The sequence below is a fragment of the Muntiacus reevesi genome, chromosome 17 (genome assembly GCF_963930625.1).
Source record: "Muntiacus reevesi chromosome 17, mMunRee1.1, whole genome shotgun sequence".
NCBI lineage: Eukaryota > Metazoa > Chordata > Mammalia > Artiodactyla > Cervidae > Muntiacus > Muntiacus reevesi.
In genome coordinates, this window is record NC_089265.1 from 2,641,975 (window position 1) to 2,668,462 (window position 26,488).

Sequence of the window (26,488 nt, forward strand, 5' to 3'; positions counted from 1 at the left end):
AAAATCTGTTCATTTTTGGCATTCATTAGTTTTGTTCAGTATGCTAGACATGGAGAAGCGATGAATTATTAATAATCTATGTGTATTATATGTGATCTGTATACTTTACCTTGCAAGTCTTGTTTGATAACATTTTTCCAGACACAATTTTAACACTTCCCAAATACCATAATCCAGAATTTGAGGTTGAATGAGAGAGAAAATAATGAGGTTATTCCTGCTATAATTTCTGTTATAACACCTTACTTTTCTCCTGCCAAGCATTTTATATAAATTACCGCAATCTTAAAAGTTATTTTAACACTTGTGTTTGGATTCCAACATAGAATTCTATTACTTACTTTATTAGTTCATTTACCACCTACTATTCTACATTATTAGATAATTCTTTGCACATGAGATAGTTGAGGTTACTTCTGGTCACAATGCGAGCACCCCTTTTGCCTTACCATTTACTGTCTGTTTCCATAGCTGTTAAATATCTGCAATCCTTATTAAAAATTAAACTAATTTAATCAGCACTTATTAAGACAACTGACGTTCAGATGAAGAATTGATGAGTACATATTGCCATTAATTTGTTAATTATTTTATCAAAAAGAAGATATTCAACTCATCATCTTTCAGAGGGATTATTTATGGTAAGATAGATTTTTAAATACTTTTATAACTACATTGAATAATTGATGGTATTTTCTTTTTTATGATATATTTACAACATACTGTCTGATCAGACTCTTCCACTCCCATTGTATGTTATGTTGACTTTATAGCTGATAACTCAATAAGCATAATACTACAAGCAGTGCTGAGTCACGACTTCACTGTCACCACATTTATGCTGCATACGTACACACAGGCAGTCTTTAGTATACACTATAACATTTAAATATAAGTAATCATTTTGTTAATAAGTTATTTTTAATATTAGCTTCTGGATGTCTACTGAAAGAAAATTCAAACTTTCTTCTTAAAATATATTTAATAATTTATCAGATGAATTATAATACTATATGGTTTTGAGTTCATACTTCAATGTGTGGGAAGAATCAAGATATTTTTATCATCTAGGCCAATTTGGTATTGTAATTTTTCAAAAATAGTATTCTTATTAAGCATATAGGAATATAAGACTAGTACAAATTATGTAAACGCATCATTACCATTATACTATTTTCATATCAACTCTTACTTTTTGATGCCTCTTTTTGTGATCATTAAGTGATACAAGCTCATTTAAAGTAATTTAAGTAACTGCAGAGTCACTTGAAATAAAAAAGTATCAAAAAATTTTGATAATTCAGGGAATACTTAGAGGAAAATATTTGATTACATTGTAGTAATATCTTTTTTGATCTTTCCTAAAGTAATGGAAATAAAAACAAAAATATACAAATGGGACATAATTAGACTCAAAAGCCTTTGTGCAACAGAGGGAACTATAAACAAAATGAACAGACAACCTGGAGAATGGGAGAAAATGTTTGTACATGAAGTGACCAACACGGAACTAGTCTCCTAAACATACAAACAGCCCATACAGTTCAATAACAAAAAGCAATCCAAATGAAAAATGGGCAGAACACCTAAGAGACATTTCCCCAAAGAAGACATACAGATGGCCACAGGGACATGAAAAGATGTTCAACATTAATAATTATTAGAGAAATGCAAGTAAAAACTACAATAAGCTATTACCTCACATCAGTCAGAATGGCCATCATCAACAAGTCTACAAACATAAATGTGGGAAAGAGGGTGGAGCAAAGGGAAGCCTCCTTCACTGTTTGTGGGAAAGAAGTTGATGCAGCCACTATGGAGAACAGTATGGAAATTCCTTAGAAAACTAAAAATAGAGCTACCATACGATCCAACAATCCCTCTCCTGGACATATATCTGGAAAAGATGAAAACTCTCATTCAAAAAGATACATGTACCTCAATGTTCATAGCACTGTTTACAACAGCCAAGACATGGAGGCAACCTAAATGTCCGTGACAGGAACAGATAGAGATGTGGTACATATATACTGTGGAATATTAGCTATAAAAAAGAAACAAAATAATGCCTTTTGCAGCAACATGGATGGACATAAAGATTATCATACTAAATGAAGTCAGAAAGAGAAAAACAAATATGACATCACTTACATATGAAATCTGAAAAAATGGTACCAATGAACTTATTTACAAAACAGAACCAGACTTACAGAACAAACTGATATCTACCAGAGGGAAAGGATGGGGAGCAATAGGTAGGAGTTTGGGATGGGCATGGACATGCTACTGTATTTAAAATAGATAACCAACAAGGACCTACTGTACTGTACAGGGAACTCTGCTCAGTACTCTGTAAATGGGAAAAGAATTTGAAAAAGTGTAGATCCATGTGTAACTGAATCACTCTGCTGTACACCTGAAACTAATGACATTGTCAATCAACTCTACTCTGTATAAAATAAACTGTTTTCAAAATCTGCTGTGTTTTGATTATTCGTGTAATACATACTAATTTTTGTGTCATTTCATTAGACTTTTTCTCCTATGTGTTAGTACATAATGTAGTTTACAAGCAGTCTGCAATTGACAGGTTACAAAACTGAATGGTCTTCATTTGTTGCTGATCATTTGTCTTCCCTGCCCCTATTCATCCCTCAGGCCCACACTGTTGTCTTCCTTCTCACTGGCCAGAACAATATTGGGTTGAATCCATGACCTTTTTGCAATTTTCAGGTAAAAGCATTTTCAGTCCTCTTTTTCTTCATTTATAAGATCCATTTATATCAGCTTCTAAAAAGTTCATTGTCCTCTGTCCCCCCCAGCAATGAACAGGATATGATGACATTAATTTCATGCATTTTTTTTTTCCTTTTCTTATCCTTTTCTACTGAAAGGAAACAAGAATAAGGAAAGGTCTTTCCCATAATGTATCAAGAAAGCAACATAATAGAAGTCAAAGGAAAAACAAAAAATAGAAAAATATTTCTTAAAATTGAGATAAGAGAACAGAAAATTTATGTAGACAAGTAATCAAAATATGTTAAAATAAAATTCAAAGACAAATATGCACATATGTCCATTAAGCACATTGAAAGAAAAATTGAGTAAAACTGTCATGATTTGCTGGTGACATGATACTATGTATAGAAAAGACACCACCAGAAAACTATTAGTAAATGAATTCAGTGAATAAAGACTATGTGGTGCATATATACAATGAAATGCTATTCAGCCATTAAAAAAAAGAACTAATGCCACACCATGGGTAGACAAGAGGTTATCATACCAAGTGAAGTAAGTCAGACAGAGAAAGTCACTTACAGGGGAATCTATAAATTCATACATTGTAGTGCATATATACAGTGGAATATTATTCAGCCATAAAAGGGACAAATTTGAGTCAGTAGTTGTGAGGTGGATGAACCTGGAGCCTGTTACACAGAGTGAAGTAAATAAAAAAAACAAATACATATTAACGCATACATATGGAATCTAGGAAAATAATACCAATGAACCTATTTGCAAGGAGGGAATGGGGACAGAAATGTAGGGCATGGACTTGTGGCCACAGTGCAGGGAGGGGAGGTTGGGACGAATGGAGAAAGTGGTGTTGACATACACACTCCGTGTGTAAATGGATAGCTGGCAGAGAAGCTGCTGAGACACTGGGAGCCCAGTCTGGTGCTCTGGGGTGACCCAATGGGGTGGGATGGGAAGGAGGCTCAAGAGCGATGAGTTTGTCACTCAGTCACATTCCACTCTTTGCGACCCACAGACTGCTGGGTGTCTTTGCCCACGGAATTCTCCAGGCAAGGCTACTGGGTAGCCATGCCCTTCTCTGGGGGATCTTTCTGACCCAGAGACTGAATGTGGGTCTCCTGCAGTACAGGTGGATTCTTCACCCGGTGAGCCACAGAGAAGCCCATATATATATATAATTATGACTGATTGACATTGTATGGAAGAACCAACATAGCATTGTAATTATCCTCCAATTAAAAATGAAAAAAAAATCCATACAAACTGATTTACAAAAAAGAAACAGATTCACAGACTTAGAAAACCAACTTATAAATGTCAAAAAGGAAAGTTAAGGAAAGTTAGTGGGGAAGGATAAATTAGGAGGCTGTGGTTAACATATACACGTTAATGTATATGGAGCTCTACTGAACACATTGAAACAATCTATATGGAAAAAGAACCCAAGAAAGATCTATACATAACCGAATCAAGTTCTTGTGCACCTAAAACAGACAAGACAGCAGAAACAACTCTACTTCCAGTATATATAAAAATCAAAATACAAAAAATAAAAAGCGGGGGCATAAAGACACGCTGTGCCTTGTGGCCATTTTCTGTAACACCAACCAGAAAAGGAGTGCTATGGGCTTTTAATATTCACACAGCCTGCAGAGCTGGAAAGGACTGCCCTCAAGAAATATCCTGAGGATAAATCATCAGCTGGTAAAGAGTCCACCTGCTGTGAGAGAGACCTGGGTTCTATCCCTGGTTGGGAAGATCCCCTGGAGAACGGAAAGGCTACCTACTCCAGTATCCAAATTTGTAGACTTCCCTGGTGGCTCAGCAGGTCAAGAATCTGCCCACAATGTGGGAGACGAGGGTTCGATTCCTGGGTCAGGAAGATCTCCTGGAGAAGGGAGTGGCAATCCACCCCAGTATTCTTGCCTGGAGAATTTCATGGCTACAGTCCTGGGGATCGCAAAGAGTCTGACATGACTGAGCAACTAACACATTCACTTTCAAACATCAGAGAGGAATTCAAAGCAGGGCCAGCTTACAAGAAGTCAGTTTCAAGAGGTAAATCATACTCATATTATATGGATTAAAAAAAGCACATGGAAAGATATTCTACATCACTTATTAAAGAAATACAAATCAAATGTACAAGGGGGCAATGTTAATGATAATAGCTACTAAGAGCCCATCTGCCAATGCAAGTTCGATCCCTGGGTCAGGAAGATCCCCTGGAAGAGGGCATGGCAACCCACTCCAGTAGTCTTGCTGGGAAATCTCATGAACAGAGGAGCCTGATGGGCTACAGTCCGTGGAGACACAAAGAGTCAGACACGACTAAAACAACTTAGCACACACACACTATGGATTTCAGTATGAATGTTCCTTAAAAATCTAAAAATAAAACTACCAGATGATTCGACAATCTCACTCCTTTGTGTATAGCCAGGGAAAACTGTAACTGGAAAAAACACATGTACCTCAATGTTCAGTACAGCACTATTTAGAATGGCCTAAGCTGGAAATAATCTAAATGCCCACTTGTTAATGAATGGATAAAGAAGATGTGACACATATATACACAGTGGAATAATTCTCAGTCATAAAGCAAATGATAATAAAGCCCTTTGCAACAGCACAAATGGCTGTAGAGATGAAATCAGACTAAATGAAGTAAGAGAAGACAAATGTGGTATTATATCACTTATTCAGCTCAGTTCAGTCACTCAGTGATGTCCGACTCTTTACAACACCATGGACTGCACGTCAGTGGACCCCTGTGTCAGGCTCCCCTGTCCATCACCAACTCCCGGAGCTTACTCAAATCCATGTCCATTGAGTCGGTGATGCCATCCAACTATCTCATCCTCTGTCGTCCTCTTCTCTTCCTGCATTCAATCTTTCCCAGCAACAGGGTCTTTTCAAATGAGACAGTTCTTTACATCAGGTGGCCAAAGTATTGGAGTTTCAGCTTCAAAGTCAGTCCTTCCAATGAATATTCAGGACTGATTTCCTTTAGGATTGACTAGTTTGATCTCCTTGCAATCCAAGGGACTTTCAAGAGGCTTCTCCAACACCATAGTTCAAAGCATCAATTCTTCAGTGTTCAGTTTCCTTTATGGTCCAAGTCTCACATCCATACATGACTACTGGAAAAACCTTAGCTTTGACTGTACAGACCTTCGTTGGTAAAGTAATGTCTCTGCTTTTTAATATGGTGTCTAGGGTTGTCATAGCTTTTATTTTTTTCAAGGAGAAAGCATCTTTTAATTTCATGGCTGCAATCATCATCTTCAGTGATTTTGGTCCCTAAGAAAATAAAGTCTGTCACTGTTTCCATTGCTTCCCCATCTATTTGTCATGAAGTGATGGGATCAAATGCAATGATCTTCATTTTTTGAATGTCGAGTTTTTGTTTTTTCATTTATTTTTATTAGTTGGAGGCTAATTACTTTACAATATTGTAGTGGGTTTTGTCATACATTGAGATGAATCAGCATGGATTTACATGTATTCCCCATCCTGATCCTCCCTCCCACCTCCCTCTCTACCCGATCCCTCTGAGTCTTCCCCATGCACCAGGCCCGAGCACTTGTCTCATGCATCCAGCCTGGGCTGATGATCTGTTTCACTATAGATAATATACATGTTTCGATGCTGTTCTCTCGAAACATCCGCAGACAAATGGATAAGGAAGCTGTGGTACATATACACCATGGAATATTACTCAGCCATTAAAAAGAATGCATTTGAATCAGTTCTAATGAGATGGATGAAACTGGGGCCCATTATACAGAGTGAAGGAAGCCAGAAAGATAAAGACCAATACAGTATACTAACGCATATATATGGAATTTAAAAAGATGGTAGCAATAACCCTATATGCAAAACAGAAAAAGAGACACAGATGTACAGAACAGACTTTTGGACTCTGTGGGAGAAGGCGAGGGTGGGATGTTTCTGTTGAGTTTTAAACCAGCTTTTTCACTCTCCTCTTTCACCTTAATCAAGAGGCTCTTTAGTTCCTCTTCATTTTCTGCAGTAATGTGGAATGTAAAAATGGTAAAAATGAACTTATCTGTAAAATAGAAATAGGAACTTCTTTGGTGGTCCAGGGGCTAAGCCTCCACATTTCCAATGCAGAGGGCCTGGGTTTGATCGCTGGTTAAGGAATTAGATCCATATGCTGCAACTAAGACCTGGAGAAGTCATAAATAAATAAATATTAAAAAATAATAGCCTGGCATACTGCAGCCCATGGGGTCACAGAGTTGGATATGACTTAGTGACTGAACAACAAAGAAATACATAAAACAGAATTAGAGTCACAGATAAACACAGATTTCTGGTTACAAAGTGAAAAGGTGGTGAGCTGTGTGCTGTGATCAGTCGCTCAGTGATGTCTGACTCAGAAGGTGGTGGAGGGGGATTAATTAGGAGGCTGGAATTAATATATACACTGTGCTATATGGAAAAGAGTTAATAAAGAGGGACCTACTAAATAGAAAAGGGAACTGTACTCAATACTATGTAATAACCTATATGGGAAAAAAGTTCTAAGAAGAATACATAGATGTCTATATGTAAGTCAATCAAATTGTTGCACAACTAAAGAAAACACAGGATTGTAAATCAACTATTGTCCAGTTTAAAACACAAATTAAATTCAAAGAGGAAAAAAAGACACACCTACTCTGTGCCCTTGGGGCTTCCCCCAAGGGGAAGATGCACCTGCAGTGCGGGGGGACCCAGGTCTAATCCCTGGGTTGGGAAGAGACCCTGGAGAAGGGAAAGGCTACCCACTCTAGTATCCTGGCCTGGAGAATTCCATGGACAGAGAGCCTGGTGGGCTTCAGTCCATGGGGTGGCAAAGAGTTGGACATGACTAAGTGACTAACACACACACACACACACACTCTCTCTCTCTCTCTCTCTCTCTCTCTCTCTCTCTCTCTCTCTCTCTCTCACTCTATGCCCTCAGGCCTCATGACCCAGGCGGGTGTCACATCCCCGGAGCCTGCGCAGACTTGGGTCCCAAGGTTGGACTTGGGTGATATACGGGGTTTTGTGGACGCTGTGTCAACTTCACCCCTCCTCCAACGGAACTTGCAGTGCCTGGTCCCTCTGCACAGGTCCACACTCTCCAAGCCCAGCGGGGCCCTCCCAACGATACACCAAGCCTTGGGCACCCGAAGGATGGTAGCCCTTCTGGCCCTCGGCCCCATGTGTGTGCTGCGCTTCCCACCTCCACGTTTCCTCCTTAGGTCACCCCCACATGGCCACCTCCACATGGCCGCAGCCTTCACAGGCGGCTCTCCAGGGCTTGGGATATGTCTGGGGTATAAAGGCTAAGGGACGTGGGGAGGGAATGAGACACAAGCCTTGGGTATTTAGTCAGGTCATTCCACTCCAATTTATAACCCAGGAATAGGACGTTCCCCAAGGAACGTTCCCGCGAGAAATCAGAATGGGGCATGGAGAAATGCTGCCTCCTTGTGGCCATTTCCTGTAAAAACAACAGGAAAACCAGTGCTGACGGGTTCTTCACATTCACGCCTGCAGGGCAGGAAAGGACGCCTGCCCTCGAGAAATATCTTGGGGTAGTCGTAATGAAAAACGACTTTTAAAAGGGGCACGCTTGTAGCAGCTTATTGACCAGAGACATATTAATATAGCTTTTGTTACCCAAATGTTATTGACCAGAGACTTCAATGTTTACTTACATAACAAATTGCCTGTCACTGGCGTTAGTTTCTGCAAAAATCCCCCAGTCAGTAATATTTTAAAAACCTAATTTCAAGGAGTAAAATTTACTCACACTGTATAAAAACAAGGCACATTGAAAAGATGATTTCTTTTTTTATTACTTTTACTGCTAATATTATTTTATTTTATGTTATATTATTATATTGCTTAATATTATTTTTTATTGCTAATTATTGGGGAAATTAAAATCCAAGCTAACAGTGAGGTATCACCTCACACCAGTCAGAATGGCTCCAGTCACAAAGTCTACAATCTAGAGATACTGGAGAGGGGGAGAAGAGGAAAAACCTTCCTGTACTATTGGTGGGCGAGGAAGGTGAACATGGAGGCTCCTTAAAAGTCTAAGAATAGAAGCTACCCCATGATTCTGCAATCTCTCTCCTGGGTCTATATCTGGGAAAAGCGTAATTTGAAAAGACACAGGCACCCCAACGTTCACTGCGGCACTATTAACAACAGCCAAGACTGGGAAGCAGTGAAACCATAGATCGATAGATAAGTGGATGAAGGAAATGTGGTGCGTGTATGCAGTGGGATATTTCTCAGTGATAAAATGAAGAAATCATGCCACTCGCAGCAACATGGAACGGACGAGATGACTGCACTAGGTGAAGCCTGTCAGACAGAGAAAGAGGCTATCACATGACATCATTTTCAGGTAGAGTCTAAAAACTGACAAATTAGCCAATTTGCACAACAGAAAAAGAGTCACAGACTTAGAAAAAAGAAAAAAAAAATCTGTGGTTTCCAAACAGGAAAGATGGGAAAGAGGGATAAATTAGGAAGTTGGAATTAATATGTATACTTTTCTACATGGAAAAGAGATAATCAATAAGGACCTACTGTAAAGCACAGGGAACTGTATGCAGCACACTGTAATAATCTATGTGGAAAAAATCTGAAAAAGAATATATAGACTTCTCACTTTATGTGAGTGAAATTTCTATACACCTAAAACAAACACAGCAGTGTAAATGAAAGTGTCTCAAGTTTAAAATACAAATTAAAAAAGAAAAAAGAAATGCCTACTGTTGATATATTCCCTCTGACTCTGTCAACCTGGCTCCTGTCACACCTCTAGAGGGTGAGCCGGGTGGGGTCCCAAGGCTGGGCTGTCAAGGGACACAAGGTGTTATGGAGGATGTGCCAAGAAATGCACCCCTTTGGACCTAGAGTGCCTGTTCCCTCTGCATGGGCCCATTCTCTCCAAGCCCAGGAGGGCCCTCCTATGGATAAACCCAGCCTTGTGCACCCAAAGGATGGTGGGCCCTGTAGCCTGGAAGAGACGTGAGAAGTTACCCAGCTGCACATCCCCTTGTGCAGGGGTTCCCACGCCCATCCTGCTTCCTTAGACTCACTCCACCGTCTGATGACAGTCCACTTAACAGGTGGTGTTTCAAAGACTGGGGTTTGTTTGGGGGATGAGGGGTAAGGAGAGGAAGTCTTTACACCCAAACAGCCTTTGGGTGTTTGGTCAGGTACATTCCACTAATTTACAACCAGGAACAGTTTTCCCAAAACTGCTGTTTTTTGCATAATGAGAATGGGGCATGAAGAAATTCTGCTTTCTTGTGGTCATTTCCCACAGCAGCGACTCTAAACCTGAGCTTAGGGGCACCCAAAGGCCTTTGGACCTGCAAAAGAGTTGTTCAGTTGCCCTGTCATGTCTGACTCTCTGTGACCCCATGGGCCTGCAGCACACCAGGCTTCCCTGTCCACCATCTCCCAGAGTTTGTTCAAACTCATGTCCATTGAGTCAGTGATGCAAAAGAGACAAGCCCTTAAAAAATATCCTGGGGTCGGTAATCAAAAATGACTTCTAAACAGGGAAGACTTTCAAGACCCCAATTTCAGGAGGCAAATTTTACTCACACTGTGTAGAAACAAAGAACTTGAAAATATGCTCAACATCACTTATTAGTAGCAAAATGCAAATCCAAACTACAGTGATGTATCACCTCGCTGTAGACAGAGAGGCCGTGATTAAAAAATCTACAAACAATAAATGCAGGGGAGGATGTGGAGAAAAGAGACCCCTCCTATGCTGCTGGTGGGAACATAATTAGTAAAAGCCACTATGGAGATCAGAAGGGAAGTTCCTTAAAAATCTTTTAGAGAGTTACTAGATGATTCAGCAATTCCACTCCTGGGCATCTCTCTGGGGAAAAACATAATTGGAAAAGATACATGCTCCCTGACATTTACTGTAGCATTGTTCACAGAAGCCAGAATCTGGAATGAGACTGTGTGTCTATAGATGGATGAAAGGATAAAGAAGATGTGGTACATGTATATAGTGGAGTATTACTCAGCCAGGAGGTGAAAGAACTCATGCCACCTACAGCAATGCGGATGGACCTGGAGATCACCATACTAAGTGAGGTGAGTCAGACATATAAAGGCAAATATCACAAGATATTGTGGCAGTGAAAAGAAAAAAGGAGGAATGAGTTTTCTCTTTCCCTTTCCTGAGAACAAAGGATACAAAGAGAACAGTGAGCAGACCTGAACATTCCTAGTTTTCTTTCTTTTTTTAAACTTTAATGCTCCTAACTCACCTTTCAGTAACTAAGTTTGCTTTTCTGCCCCCTAACTCTGCAGGAGCTACACTCCACACCTATTTTCCTTGGCCTCTGTGCTAAATACACCCTCTCCCTGGTGTTTACTCTTACAACACCCTTCCCCTCATGGTTACATATCTGAAAGAAGGCTGAAGAACCACCTAACTGCCAGACTCAATTACTGGGTTACTCATGCCAGTTTATGACTGTCTTTGAAACAATGCAAGAGGAAGAAATCAAGGTCCTATCACCTTTCTAGTTTTTTAAGGAGTCTCCATACCATCGTGCATAGTGACTGTATCAGTCTACATTCCCACCAACAGTGCAGGACCATTTCCTGTTCTCCACACCCTCTCCAGCATTTATGATGACTTTTTGATGAGGGCCATTCTGACTGGTGTGAGGTCATATCTCATTGTAGTTTTGATTTGCATTTCTCCAATAATGAGTGACGTTGAGCATCTTTTCATGTGTTTATTAGCCATTTGTATGGCTTCTTTGGAGAAATGTCTGCTTAGGTCTTTTTCCCACTTTTTGATTGGATTGTTTGTTTTTCTGGTATTGAATTGTAAGAGCTGCTTGTATATTTTGGAAATTAAGCCTTTGTCAATTGTTTCATTTGCTGTTATTTTCTCCCATTCTGAGGGTTGTCTTTTCACCTTGCTTATAGTTTTCTTTGCTGTGCAAAAGCTTTTAAGTTTAATCAGGTCCCACTTGTTTACTTTTTTTTTTATTTCCACTACTCTAAGAGGTGGATCATAGAGGATCTTGCTTTGATTTATGTTATTGAGTGTTCTGCCTATGTTTTCCTCTAAGAGTTTTATAGCTTCTGGTCTTACATTTAGGTCTTTAATCCTTAAAAAAATTTTTTTTCATTTATTTTTATCAGTTGGAGGCTAATTACTTTACAATATTGTAGTGGTTTTTGCCATACATTGAGATGAATCAGCCATGGATTTACATGTGTTCCCAATCCTGATCCCCCCTCCCGCCTCCCTCTCCATCCCATCCCTCTGGGTCCTCCCAGTGCACCAGCCCTGAGCACTTGTCTCATGCATCCAGCCTGGGCTGGTGATCTGTTTCACCCTAGATAATATACTTGTTTCAGTGCTGTTCTCTCAGATCATCCCACCCTCGCCTTCTCCCATAGAGTCCAAAAGTCTGTTCTGTACATCTGTGTCTCTTTTTCTGTCTTGCATATAGGGTTATCATTACCATCTTTCTAAATTCCGTATATATGTGTTAGTATGTTGTAATGTTCTTTATCTTTCTGGCTTACTTCACTCTGTATAATGGGCTCCAGTTTCATCCATCTCATTAGAACTGATTCAAATGAAGTCTTTTTAACGGCTGAGTAATATTCCATTGTGTATATGTACCACAGCTTCCTTATCCATTCGTCTGCTGATGGGCATCTAGGTTGCTTCCATGTCCTGGTTATTATAAACAGTGCTGCGATGAACATTGGGGTGCACGTGTCTCTTTCAGATCTGGTTTCCTCAGTGTGTATGCCCAGAAGTGGGATTGCTGGGTCATATGGCAGTTCTATTTCCAGTTTTTTAAGGAATCTCCACACTGTTCTCCATAGTGGCTGTACTAGTTTGCATTCCCACCAACAGTGTAAGAGGGTTCCCTTTTCTCCACACCCTCTCCAGCATTTACTGCTTGTAGACTTTTGGATAGCAGCCATCCTGACTGGCGTGTAATGGTACCTCATTGAGGTTTTGATTTGCATTTCTCTGATAATGAGCGATGTGGAGCATCTTTTCATGTGTTTGTTAGCCCTCTGTATGTCTTCTTTGGAGAAATGTCTGTTTAGTTCTTTGGCTTATTTTTTGATTGGGTCATTTATTTTTCTGGAATTGAGCTTCAGGAGTTGCTTGTATATTTTTGAGATTAATCCTTTGTTGCTTCGTTTGCTGTTATTTTCTCCCATTCTGAGGGCTGTCTTTTCACCTTGCTTATAGTTTCCTTTGTTGTGCAAAAGCTTTTAAGTTTCATTAGGTCCCGTTTATTTATTGTTGCTTTTATTTCCAATATTCTGGGAGGTGGGTCATAGAAGATCCTGCTGTAGTTTATGTCGGAGTGTGTTTTGCCTATGTTCTCCTCTAGGAGTTTTATAGTTTCTGGTCTTATATTTAGATCTTTAATCCATTTTGAGTTTATTTTTGTGTATGATGTTAGAAAGTGTTTTAGTTTCATCCTTTTACAAGTGGTTGACCAGTTTTCCCAGCACCACTTGTTAAAGGGGTTGTCTTTTTTCCATTGTATATTCTTGCCTCCTTTGTCAAAGATAAGTTGTCCATAGGTACATGGATTTATCTTTGGGCTTTCTATTTTGTTCCATTGATCTAATCCTTTTTGAGTTTATCTTTGTTTATGGTGTTAGGAAGTATTCTAATTTCATTCTTTTACATGTAGCTGTCCAGTTTTCCCAGCACCATTTCCTGAAGAGGCTGTCTTTGCCCCATTGTATATTCTTGCCTCCTTTGTGAAAAATAAGGTACCCATAGATGCATGGGTTTATTTCTGGGCTTCCTGTCTTGTTCCATTGGTCTATATTTCTGTTTCTGTGCCAGCACCATACTGTCCTGATGACTGTAGCTTTGTAGTATAATCTGAAGTCAGGAAGGTTGATTCTTCCAGCTCCATTCTTCTTTCTGAAGACTGCTTTGACTCTTTGGGATCTTTTGTGTTTCCATATGAACTATGAAATTTTTTGTTCTAGTTCTGTGAGTAAAACCACATTTTGACCCAGAAATCCCACTCCTAGGCATATACCCTGATGAAACCAAAACTGAAAAAGACACATGTATCCCATTGTTCATTACAGCACTATTTACAATAGCTAGAACATGGAAGCAACTTAGATGTCCATCAACAGATAAATGGATAAAGAAGTGTGGTATATATACACAATGGAATATTACTCAACCATAAAGGGAACATCTTTGAATCAGTTCTAATGAGGTGGATGAACCTAGAACCTAGTATACAGAATGAAGGAAGTCAGAAAGAAAAAGATAAATATTTTATTCTAATGCATGTATACAGAATCTAGAAAAATGGTACTGAAGAACTGATTGACAGGGCAGCAATGGAGAAACAGACATAGAGAATAATCTTATGGGCATGGGGAGAGGGGAGGAGAGCGTGAGATGTGTGGAAAGAGTAACATGCAAACATGGAAACTACCATATGTAAAATGGACAGCCAATGGGAATTTGCTGTGTGTCTCACAAAACTCAAACAGGGCCTCTGTATCAACCTAGAGGGGTGGGGTGGGGAGGGAGGCGGGAGGGAGGTTCAGTAGGGAGGGGATATGTGTATACTTATGGCTGATTCATGTTGAGGTTTGCCAGAAAACAACAAAGTTCTGTAAAGCAATCATCATTCAATAAAAAAATAGATGAATAAAAAAAAAAAAAGACAAGATCCTATCACCTTTATTCCCTTATCACTGACTTCTGACTGCAAACCCTTGCCTTATGTAAGCCTCTAGACTCCTCATGGAGTGGGGGCACATTTCTTGAGGCATGAGCCTACTGCATTCCCCTCTCTGCCAGCTGAGAATTAAAGTCACCTTTCTATTTCCTCCAAGCTCTGTCCCTGTATTTTTCATTTGGCTTTGGTGGGCAGAGAAGGCCAAGATTTTGGTCAGCAAAAATATCACTTATGGGTGGAATCTAAAAGTTGATACAAATGAAGAAGTTTACAAAACAGAAATAGACTCACAGACATAGAAAACAAACTTTTGTTTACCAAACAGGAAAGGCTGTGGAGAGGATAAATTAGGAGACTGGAATTAGCATATACAGCCTTATATAGAGAAAACGGATGATCAACAAAGACCTACTGTATGACACAGGAGCTCAATACACCATAATGACCCGTATGGAAAGCAGTCCTTAAAAACATATAGACATCTATGTATAGTGAAGCAAATTGCTGCACGCCTAACACAAATGCAGCATTTCTTAACTAACTATACTCCAGATCAAAGTAAAAATTAAATGAAAAAACAGAAAAATGCCTGCTCCATCCCCTCAGGCTTGGTTGAACCCGGCTGCTGTCACTCCTGCAGGCTGAACAGGCTTGGGTCCCAAGGCGGGCCTGCCCTGCGGTTGAGGGAACGGGGGAGGGTATGGCAGCCATGCACCCCCCTCCCTGGGTCCCTAGACGTGACCCTTAGGAGCTTCACGTTTATCTCAGCACCAAACACAGCTTTGGGCAGACAAGCTCTGATCACTGATGGTTCAACCGATAAGGAAGTGTGACTTCTCTGCTTGGGTCAGGAGTGCCCGGAGGAGGAAGAGGCTGAGAGGAAAAGCAGAAAGAAGTCTGGGGAGAACTCTGGAGAGACGGGGCACAGGGAGCTCACTGTCCGCCCTCTAGAATGCACCAGTTTCCACAGTCCGTGTCACAACCGCTGCTTCACATTCCAGGTTCCAACGCTCACGCAGCCCTGCAGCTGGAAAACTGCCAGCCCGTGACTCAAGGAAAGTGTTTCTGTGTCCAGAGTCCTGCCTCTGCTGAAAGAAAATGCAGTCAGAGTGCTGGCAGCCTGTCAGGGTGTCCAGGAACTGTGCCCCTTGAGCAGGCTGTAATTTCCCAATGGGATCTTGACATCATCCAGATCAAAACAAGCCTCACCACCCTGAGGCATGGTGAGGCTTGGCGTGGAATGCTCCCTTCTCTTGGGAAATGTAAGCAGTACATTATGCTTTTAATGGCAAAAAAATAAAAAATAAAAAAACTATGACCTCAGGGAGGTATTATTTCTCACACATCACATAGACAAACATTTCAAAAGAGTGACAGTAGGCAATTTAGAAATCTGTAGAGAAAGGCAGTATCTGGAGCTGCTGAAGGGTGTTAGCAGTGTCTAAAAAGAGATATATATTTAACCTTTCACACAACAATCTCACTTTTAAGAAAAAACACAATTTTTATTTGTAGAGGTACATGGAAGAACAATTAGAAACAAAATATGCAGAGTTATTCATTATACTGTGTGTAACAGTAAATGTTGGAAACAACCCAAACCCCCAGTCACAGCAGCATAGAGAATAGCATGCAGCTGTGAAAAGGGATTTAACCATGCTTCGTGGACTACACTGAAGCCATCGACTGTGTGGATCACAACAAACTGTGGAAAATTCTTAGAGAGATGGGATTACCAGACCACTGTGCCTGTCTCCTGAGGAGCCAAATGCAGCTCAAGAAGAAAAAGTTCAAAGCAGACATGGAACAATGGTCTGGTTGAAATCTGGGAGAGGAACACATTGAACTGTATATTGTCATCCTGATTATTAAACTAATATGGAGAGTACATCATATGAAATGCCAGGCTGGATAAACCATGAGCTGAAATCAAGATTGCTGGGAGAAATATAAACAACCTCAGAAATGCAGATGATACCACTCTAATGGCAAGTGAACAGGAACCAGTGAGCTTCTTGATAAGGGTGAAAGAGAAGAGTGAAAAACATGGCTTAAAACAGTCAAAAACTAAGATCAAAGCATCTGGTCCCATCACTTCTATGGCAAACAGAAGGGTAAAAAGTGCAAACAGTGACAGACTTTATTTTCTTGGACTCCAGAATCACTGTGGATGGTGACTGCAAAGATAAAACTAAAAGATGCTTGCTCCTTGGAAGGAAAGCTATGACAAAGCTAGACAGCATATTAAAAAGCAGAGACATCACTTTGGCAGCAAAGGTCTGTATAGTCAAAGCTGTGGTTTTTCCAGTAGTTATGTACAGATCTGAGACTTGGACCATAAAGAAGGCTGAACACTGAAGAATTGATGCTTCCACACTGAGCGCTGGAGAAGACTCTTGAGAGTCCCATGAATAGCAAGGAGATCCAACCAATCCATCCTAAAGGAAATCAGTCCTGAATATTCATTGGAAGGACTGATGCAGAAGTTGAAGCTCCAATACTCTGGCCACCTGATGTGAAGAGCTGACTCACTGGAAAAGACCCTGATACTGGGACCATTTGAGGGCAGGAGGAGAATGGGGTGATAGAGGGTGAGATGCTTAGATTGCATCACTGACTCAGTGGACATGAACATGAGCAAACTCTGAGAGATAGTGAAGGACAGGGGAGCCTGGCATGCTGCAGTCCATGGGGTCACAAAGAATTGGACATGACTCAGTGATTGAACACTGAAGAAGGCAATGGCACCCCACTTCAGTACTCTTGCCTGGAATATCCCATGGACGGAGGAACCTGGTAGGCTGCAGTCCATGGGGTCACAAAGAATTGGACATGACTAAGTGATTGAACGACAGCAACATACAAAAGGATGAAGATGACTGTGAATTAGTATGGAATCATTCCAAGAATATATTCAGGGTTAGCAGCACACTGAGAATAAAAGAATGAGAGTAAGACTTTCCTAAGATTTTCTTACTTATTCTTCTTTTTGAGAGTTGAATCAAGTTTTATATATTCAAAACCTAAACATACACACATTTTAATCAGTTCTAAGGAGGTGGATGAAACTGGAGCCTTTTATGCAGAGTGAAGTAAGTCAGAAAGAAAAACACCAATACAGTATATTAACACATATATATGTAATTTAGAAAGATGGTAATGATGACCCTATATGCAAGACAGCAAAAGAGACACAGATATAAAGAACAGGCTTTTGGACTCTGTGGAAGAAGGTGAGAGTGGGATGATTTGAGAGAATAGCATTGAAACATATATATGACCACATGTGAAATAGATCACCAGTCCAAGTTTGATGCATGAAACAGGGCACTCAAAGCCGGTGCACTGGGACAACCCAGAGTGATGGTATGGGGAGGGAGGTGGGAGAGGGTGTTTGGGATGGGGGACACATGTGCACCCGTGGCTGATTTATGCCCAGGTATGGCAAAAACCATTACAATATTGTAAAGTAATTAGCCTCCAAATAAAATAAATAAATAAAAAAAACACTAAACACAAATTGTAAAAAACTCAGGTTATAAAATTAGATACAAAAGAGTACCCCTATTAGTAGTTTATTAAATTGATACTATGATGCTGTATATTCTGTAGCTCTGAGTTCAGTTCTTTGACTATGTTTTTATAGAGCTATAGCCTAAACCAAAATTAACTCTACAGCAAGCAGATACATGTTACTTAGCAGGTTATTTGGATTCTAAGCTCTAAAAAGCTTTATTTGACTATGAATATTAGCAGGTATAAGATGTTAAGTGCACAAAATAATATGGTTAAATTATTCCTAGAATACATTCACTTTCAGAATCAATTCTTCTGAACACCTTTTTGAGTTTGAGATGTTTTCTTTGTTTTATGCACAGCAGTGCTGTGTTAGTGGTTGCCCACTTAAGGAACAATGCATGACAACCAAACCTCTCTATTTTTGGCAAGAATATTCTTTTAATTGTTCAGATACGTGTTCATGCAGGAATCAAGAATTAAGACACTTGCTGGGTTAAATAGGTTTCTTAGAAGTCTGGTCAGAAATTAATTTTAACCAGCTTCATTTCTTTTTCATATTCCCTGAGCTCTGAAAAAAAATCTTGCTCTCATATGAAGAAAATCTCTGCCCTTTTATGTTTCTTTGAAAAGTTCTGTTAGGCTAGTGAAGTTGCTCCCCTTGAGAAGTCAGACTTTTTATATATTGTGCACATAAATTAATTGAAGTTATACTAGTATGAACAGCTATGACCAATTTGTATGTAGTTAACAGCTCTCTTTACTATTGTCTGGCAAACAGGATTTGTGAAATAAGCAAGCAAGTGAACAAATATGGCTTGAAGTAATTTTTCTTACTTCAGAGATACTAAGTGGTAAGAAAAATATTTTGAACTTATGCACTAGGGTGACTCACTTTCCAAAGGTTGTTTTAATACTCTGAAGTGTTGTAAAATATACATTCTGAAGTCCTGGAGTAAAGTGGACACTCTGGAGTATTGTAAAATAAACATATATATTCATACATTTGTAAAATATATAAATTATTTTTCATTAAGCATTATTCATTTACTGCAAGTCTGAAGAGTTGCCTAGTCAATAATAATTAGCATATGTACTCTTAAAAATGTCATGAGCTTCCCATTTTATTAGACTTCTGGAGGAAGACCATTCTATGCTTAGGAAAAGCCAGTGTTGAGGTGTGAGTCAGGAGGCCAACAGGAAATCAGAAAGAGTGCTGGCAACAACAGCAGGGATGTTCTAATAGTTATCGTGAAGAAATTGCTTTTCAGATGGGACAGAAGGAAACTGATTTAAAACTCATGATTTCTGCTCATTGTAAGGCTTTTTGAATATCTCTAGAATAACACTGACTCTCTGGGCTGTGTTCTTGGCCATAATCCTTGGTGGGAGGCATGTTGTCACAGCAGTGACACCTCCTTCCCCTTATATGTCTGGCTTTTTCCAAGGTTTCTGGACTTTACTAGACATATTCAAAACCCAACTAGCTGGCATCTCTTGTGTCCACTCTGTGTGGAGAGAGAAATAGTGCAACAGATTCATGGTGTACAGAGATAGCATAACCCTGAGACTGAACATGATGGACTGCCCTCTTGTAGTCTGTGGATTTTGTTACACAACACAGCTGGTTATGAGAATGGGAGATTATCTTGGGCGGATCTGATGTGCTCAGGTTTGCCCTTTTCTAGCAGACAGTTTATTTGGGGTGCTTGCAGAAGACAAAGTGGTGCTTCCAGATTGCCTGTGAAAGTGTCAGTCACTCAGTTATGTCCTTCTCTATGCAACTCCATGAGGTTCCTCTATTCTTAGAATCCTCCAGGCAAGAAGACTGGAGTGGGTTGCCATTTTCTCCTCCAGGGGATCTTCCCCACCCGGGGATTACATGTCCATCTCCTGCAGTTCCTGCATTGGCAGGTGGATCCTTTACTGCTGAGCTGCCGGGGAAGCCCTTACATACAGGAGAACCCTCATAATACTATGAGCTGAATTACCTGCAGGAATTTTGCAGGCCAGAAGGGAGTGGCCTTATATATTAAAGTACTAAAAGGGGAAAACCTACAACAATGGATTCTCTATCCCAACAAGATTATCATTCAGAAGAGAAGAGAGAGAAAGAATTTATCAGACAGGCAATAACTAAAAGTTCATCAATACTAAAACTACTCTAAAAGAAATGTTAAAGGATCTTTGCTAAGCGAAAACAAACAAACAAAAAAAGGTAAAATATGAAGTAAGAATCTATAGGAAAGGAAAAAACCCACTAGAAACAGCAAACCATAGTAAAGCCTGTGGATAAACCATTAAAATAAGCTAGTACAAAAGTTAAAAGAAAACTGTAATATCAATTATAACTACAATAAAACAAAGAATAGATGTGAAGATGTAAAATATGACAACAAAACCAAAACATGGGGAAATTGAATAAAAAAAACTAGGTCTTTTAAAAATGTGTTTGTAATTAAATGACTATTAGTTTTAAAAAAGCAGACATAAATCATACTTTATAAAAATCTACAAAATATTCCATCCAAAAGTAGCAGAATACATGACCTTTTCAAATGCACATGGAGTTTTCTCCATAATGGATAACATGCTTAGTCACAAAACAATTCATAACAAATTTAAAATGATAGAAACTATACTGAGCATTTTTTTCAACAGCATGCTAAAAAATGGACATCAGTAACAGGAAGAAAAATGGGAAAAACACAAATACATGGAGACTAAGGTGACTGTGACTCAGATCATGCCCTCCTTATTGCCAAATTCAGACTTAAATTGAAAAAAGGAGGGAAAACCACTTCCTTACAGTGGAAGTGAGAAATAAATTCAAGGAATTAGATCTGATAGACAGAGTGCCTGAAGAGCTATGGACAGAAATTCATGACATTATACAGGGGGCAGTGATCAAGATCATCTCCAAGAAAAAGAAATGCAAAAAGGCAAAATGGCTGTCTGAGGAGGCCTTACAAATAGCTGAGAAAAGAAGAGAGGCAACATACAGGGGAGAAAAGGAAAGATATACCCATTTGAATGCAGAGTTCCAAACAATAGCAAAGAGAGATAAGGAAACCTTCCTCAGTGATCAATGCAAAGAAATAGAGAAAAACAACAGAAAGGGAAAGGCTAGAGATCATCTCTTCAAGAAAACTGAGACACCAAGGCAACATTTCATTCAAAGATGGGCTCAGTAAAGGACAGAAATAGTATGGACCTAACAGAAGCAGAAGATATCATGAAGAGGAGGCAAGAATACACAGAAGATCTATACAAAAAAGATCTGCATGACCCAGATAATCACGATGGTGTGATCACTCAACTACAGCCAGACATTCTGGAATGTGAAGTCAAGTGGGCCTTAGGAAGCATCACTGTGAACAAAGCTAGTGGAGGTGATGGAATTCCAGTTAAGTTATTTCAAATCCTAAAAGATGATGCTGTGAAAGTGCTGCACTCAATATGCCACCAAATCTGTAAAGCTCAGCAGTGGCCACAGGGCTGGAAAGGTCAGTTTTCATTCCAATCCCAAAAAAAGGCAATGCCAAAGAATAATCAGACTGCTGTACAATTGCACTCATCTCACACACTAGCAAATTAATGCTCAAAATTCCTCAAGTTAGGTTTCAAAAGTACATGAACCAAGAAATTCCAGCTGTTCAATCCAGATTTAGAAAACAAAGAGGAACCAGAGATCAAATTGCCAAAATCCATTGGATCACAGGAAAAGCAAAAGAATTTCAGAAAAACATCTACTACTGCTTCATTGACTATGCTAAAGCCTTTGACTGTGTGGATCACAACAAACTGTGGAAAACTCTTAGACAGACAGAAATACCAGACTATCTTACCTGCCTCCTGAGAAACCTGTAGACATGTGAAGAAGCAACAGATAAAACTGGACATGGAACAATGGACTTGTTCCAAATTGGGAAAGGAGTATGTCAAGGCTGTATATTGTCACCCTGCTTACTTAACTTCTATGTAGGTTCAGTTCAGTTCAGTCGCTCAGTTGTGTCTGACTTTTTGTGACCCCATGAATCGCAGCATGCCAAGCCTCCCTGTCCATCACCAACTCCTGGAGTTTACTCAAACTCATGTCCATCAAGTCGGGGATGCCATCCAGCCATCTCATCCTCTGTTGTCCCCTTCTTCTCCTGCCCCCAATCTCTCCCAGAATCAGGGTCTTTTCCAGTGAGTCAGCTCTTTGCATCAGGTGGCCAAAGTATTGGAGTTTCAGCTTCAGCATTAGTCGTTCCAATAGACACCAGGACTGATCTCCTTTAGGATGGACTGGTTGGATCTCCTTGCAGTCCAAGGGACTCTCAAGAGTCTTCTCCAATATCACAGTTCAAAAGCATCAATTCTGAGTAATATTCCATGGTGTATATGTACCACAGCTTCCTTATCCATCCATCTGCTGATGGGCATCCAGCTTGCTTCCATGTCCTGGCTATTATAAACAGTGCTGCAACGAACTTTGGGGTGCATGTGTCTCTTTCAGATCTGGTTTCCTCGGTGTGTATGCCCAGAAGTGGGATTGCTGGATCATATGGCAGTTCTATTTCCAGTTTTTTAAGAAATCCCCACACTGTTTTCCATAGTGGCTGTACTAGTTTGCATTCCCACCAACAGTGTAAGAGGATTCCCTTTTCTCCACACCCTCTCCAGCATTTATTGCTTATGGACTTTTGGATAACAGTCATCCTGATTGGTGTTTAATGGTACCTCATTGTGGTTTTGATTTTCATTTCTCTGATAATGAGTGATGTTGAACATCCTTTCATGTGTTTGTTAGCCATCTGTATGTCTTCTTTGGAGAAATGTCTGTATATTTTTTGGCCCATTTTTTTATTGGGTTATTTATTTTTCTGGAATTGAGCTGCAAGAGTTGCTTGTATATTTTTGAGATTAATCCTTTGTCTATTGCTTCATTTGCTATTATTTTCTCTCAATCTGAGGGCTTTCTTTTCACCTTGCTTATAGTTTCCTGTGTTGTGCAAAAGCTTTTAAGTTTAATTAGGTCCCCTTTGTTTATTTTTACTTTTATTTCCAATATTCTGGGAGGTGGGTCATAGAGGATTCTGCTGTGATTTATGTCGGAGAGTGTTTTGCCTATGTTCTCCTCTAGGAGTTTTATAGTTTCTGGTCTTATATTTAGATCTTTAATCCATTTTGAGTTTATTTTTGTGTATGGTGTTAGAAAGTGTTCTAGTTTCATCCTTTTACTAGTGGTTGACCAGTTTTCCCAGCACCACTTGTTAAAGGGGTTGTCTTTTTTCCATTGTATATTCTTGCCTCCTTTGTCAATGATAAGGTGTCCATAGGTTCGTGGATTTATCTCTGGGCTTTCTATTCTGTTCCATTGATCTATATTTCTGTCTTTGTTCCAGTACCATACTGTCTTGATGACTGTGGCTTTGTAGTATAGTCTGAAGTCAGGCAGGTTGGTTCCTCCAGTTCCATTCTTCTTTCTCAAGAGTACTTTGGCTATTCGAGATTTTTTGTACTTCCATACAAATTGTGAAATTATTTGTTCTAGTTCTGTGAAAAATACCGTTGGTAGCTTGATAGGGATTGCATTGAATCTATAGATTGCTTTGGGTAGTATAGTCATTTTGACAATATTGATTCTTCCAATCCATGAACACAGTATATTTCTCCATCTGTTTGTGTCCTCTTTGATTTCTTTAATCAGTGTTTTATAGTTTTTACTCAGCCATTAAAAAGAATTCATTTGAATGAGTCCTAATGAGATGGATGAAACTGGAGCCCATTATACAGAGTGAAGTAAGCCAGAAAGATAAAGACCAATACAGTATACTAATGCATATATATGGAATTTAGAAAGATGGTAATGATAACCCTATATGCAAAACAGAAAAAGAGACACAGATGTACAGAACAATATTTTGGACTCTGTGGGAGAAGGCGAGGGTGGGATGTTTCGAGAGAATAGCATCGAAACATATATACTATCAAGAGTGAAACAGATCACCAGCCCAGGTTGGATGCATGAGACAAGTGCTTGGGTTTGGTGCACTGGGAAGACCCAGAGGGGTGGGGTGGGGAGGAAGGTGGGAGGGGGGATCGGGATGGGGAACACATGTAAATCCATGGCTGATTCTTGTCAGTGTATGGCAAAACCCACTACAATATTGTAAAGTAATTAGCCTCCAACTCATAAGAATAAATGGAAAAAACAAAAACAAACAAACAAAAAAAAGCATCAATTCTTCGGGGTTCAGCTTTCTTCACAGTCCAACTCTCACATTCATACATGACTACTGGAAAAGCCATAGCCTTGACTAGATGGAGCTTTGTTGGCAAAGTAATGTCTCTGCGTTTTAATACGCTATCTAGTTTGGTCATCACTTTCCTTCTGAGGAGTAAGTGTCTTTTAATTTCATGGCTGCAATCACCATCTGCAATGATTTTGGAACCCCACAAAATAAAGTCTGACACTGTTTCCACTATTTCCCCATCTATTTCCCATGAAATGATGGGACCAGATGCCATGATCTTAGTTTTCTGAATGTGGAGCTTTAAGCCAATTTTTTCACTCTCCTCTTTCACTTTCATCAAGAGGTTTTTTAGTTCCTCTTCACTTTCTGCCACGAGGCTGGTGTCATCTGCATATCTGAGATTATTGATATTTCTCCTGGCAATCTTGATTCCAGCTTGTGCTTCTTCCAGTCCAGTGTTTCTCATGATGTACTCTGCATATAAGTTAAATAAGCAGGGTGACAATATACAGACTTGACGTACTCCTTTTCCTATTTGGCACCACTCTGTTGTTCCATGTCCAGTTCTAACTGTTGCTTCCTGACCTGCATACAGGTTTCTCAAGAGGCAGGTCAGGTGGTCTGGTATTCCCATCTCTTTTAGAATTTTCCACAGTTTATTGTGATCCACACAGTCAAAGGCTTTGGCATAGTAATAAATAATAATGATAAATAATAAAGCAGAAATATATGTTTTTCTGGAACTCTCTTGCTTTTTCAATGATCCAACAGATGTTGGCAATTTGATCTCTGGTTCCTCTGCCATTTCTAAAACCAGCTTCAACATCTGGAAATTCACAGTTCACGTATTGCTGAAGCCTGGCTTGGAGAATTTTGAGTATTACTTTACTAGTGTGTGAGATGAGTGCAATCGTGCAGTGGTTTGAGCATTCTTTGGCATTGCCTTTCTTTGGGATTGGAATGAAAACTGAACTTTTCCAGTTCTGTGGCCACTGCTGAGTTTCCCAAATTTGCTGGCATATTGTGTACAGCACTTTCACAGCATCATCTTTTAGGATTTGAAATTTATGTAGCTTACATCACACAAAATGCCAGGCTAGGTGAAGTACAAGCTGGTATCAAGATTCATGGGAGAAATATCAATAAACTAATATATGCAGATGACACCACCCTTATGTCAGAAAGCAAAGAAAAACAGAAGAGTCTCTTGATGAAAGTGAAAGAGGAGAATGAGAAAGTTGGCTCAAAAGTCAACATTTGAAAAGCAAAGATCATGGCATCCAGTCCCATCACTTCATGGCAAATAGTTGGGGAAATAATGAAACAGGGTCAGACTTTAGTTTCTTAGGCTGCAAAATCATGGCACAATCATGGTGATTATATCCATGAAATTAAAAAACACTTTGCTCCTTGGGAGAAAAGCTATGACCAACCTAGATAACATATTACAAAGCAGAGATATTATTTTACCAACAATGGTCCATATAGTCAAAATTATAGTTTTTTCAGTACTCAGGTGTGGATGTGAGAGTTGGCCCATAAGGTAGGCAGAGCACCAAAGAATTGATATTTTTGAACTGTGGTGTTGGAGAAGACCCTAGAGAGTCCCTTGGACTGCAAGAAAATCAAACCAGTCAATCTTAAAGGAAATCAACCCTGAATATTCATTGAAAGGACTGAAGCTGAGGTTGACACTCCCAATACTTTGGCCACCTGATGCAAAGAACTGACTCATTAGAAAAGACCCTGATGCTGGAAAAGATTGAAGGCAGGAGGAGTGTGGATGACAGAGGATAAGATGGTTGGATGGCATCACTGACTCAGTGGACACGGGTTTGTGCAAGATCTGGGAGGTTGTGAGGGATAGGGAAGCCAGGCATGCTGCAGTCCATGGGGTCGCAAAGAGTTGGAGATTATTGAGCAGCTATACAACAATGAGACTAAATGATATGAAACTAAACAATGGAGACTAAAAACAAGCAGACAAACAGAACAACAGAGGGTCAATGAAGAAAGCAAAAGTAAATCAGAAAACCACCTTGAGACAAGTGAAAGTAAAAAACACCCCAAAGTCTATAGAATACAGCAAAAGCAATTCTAAGAGGGAAATTTTTGACAATACGGATCTACCTAAAGAAAGAAAAAAAATCTCAAATATCCTTACTTACCATCTATATGAATTCTAAAGAAGATTAAACAAATCCA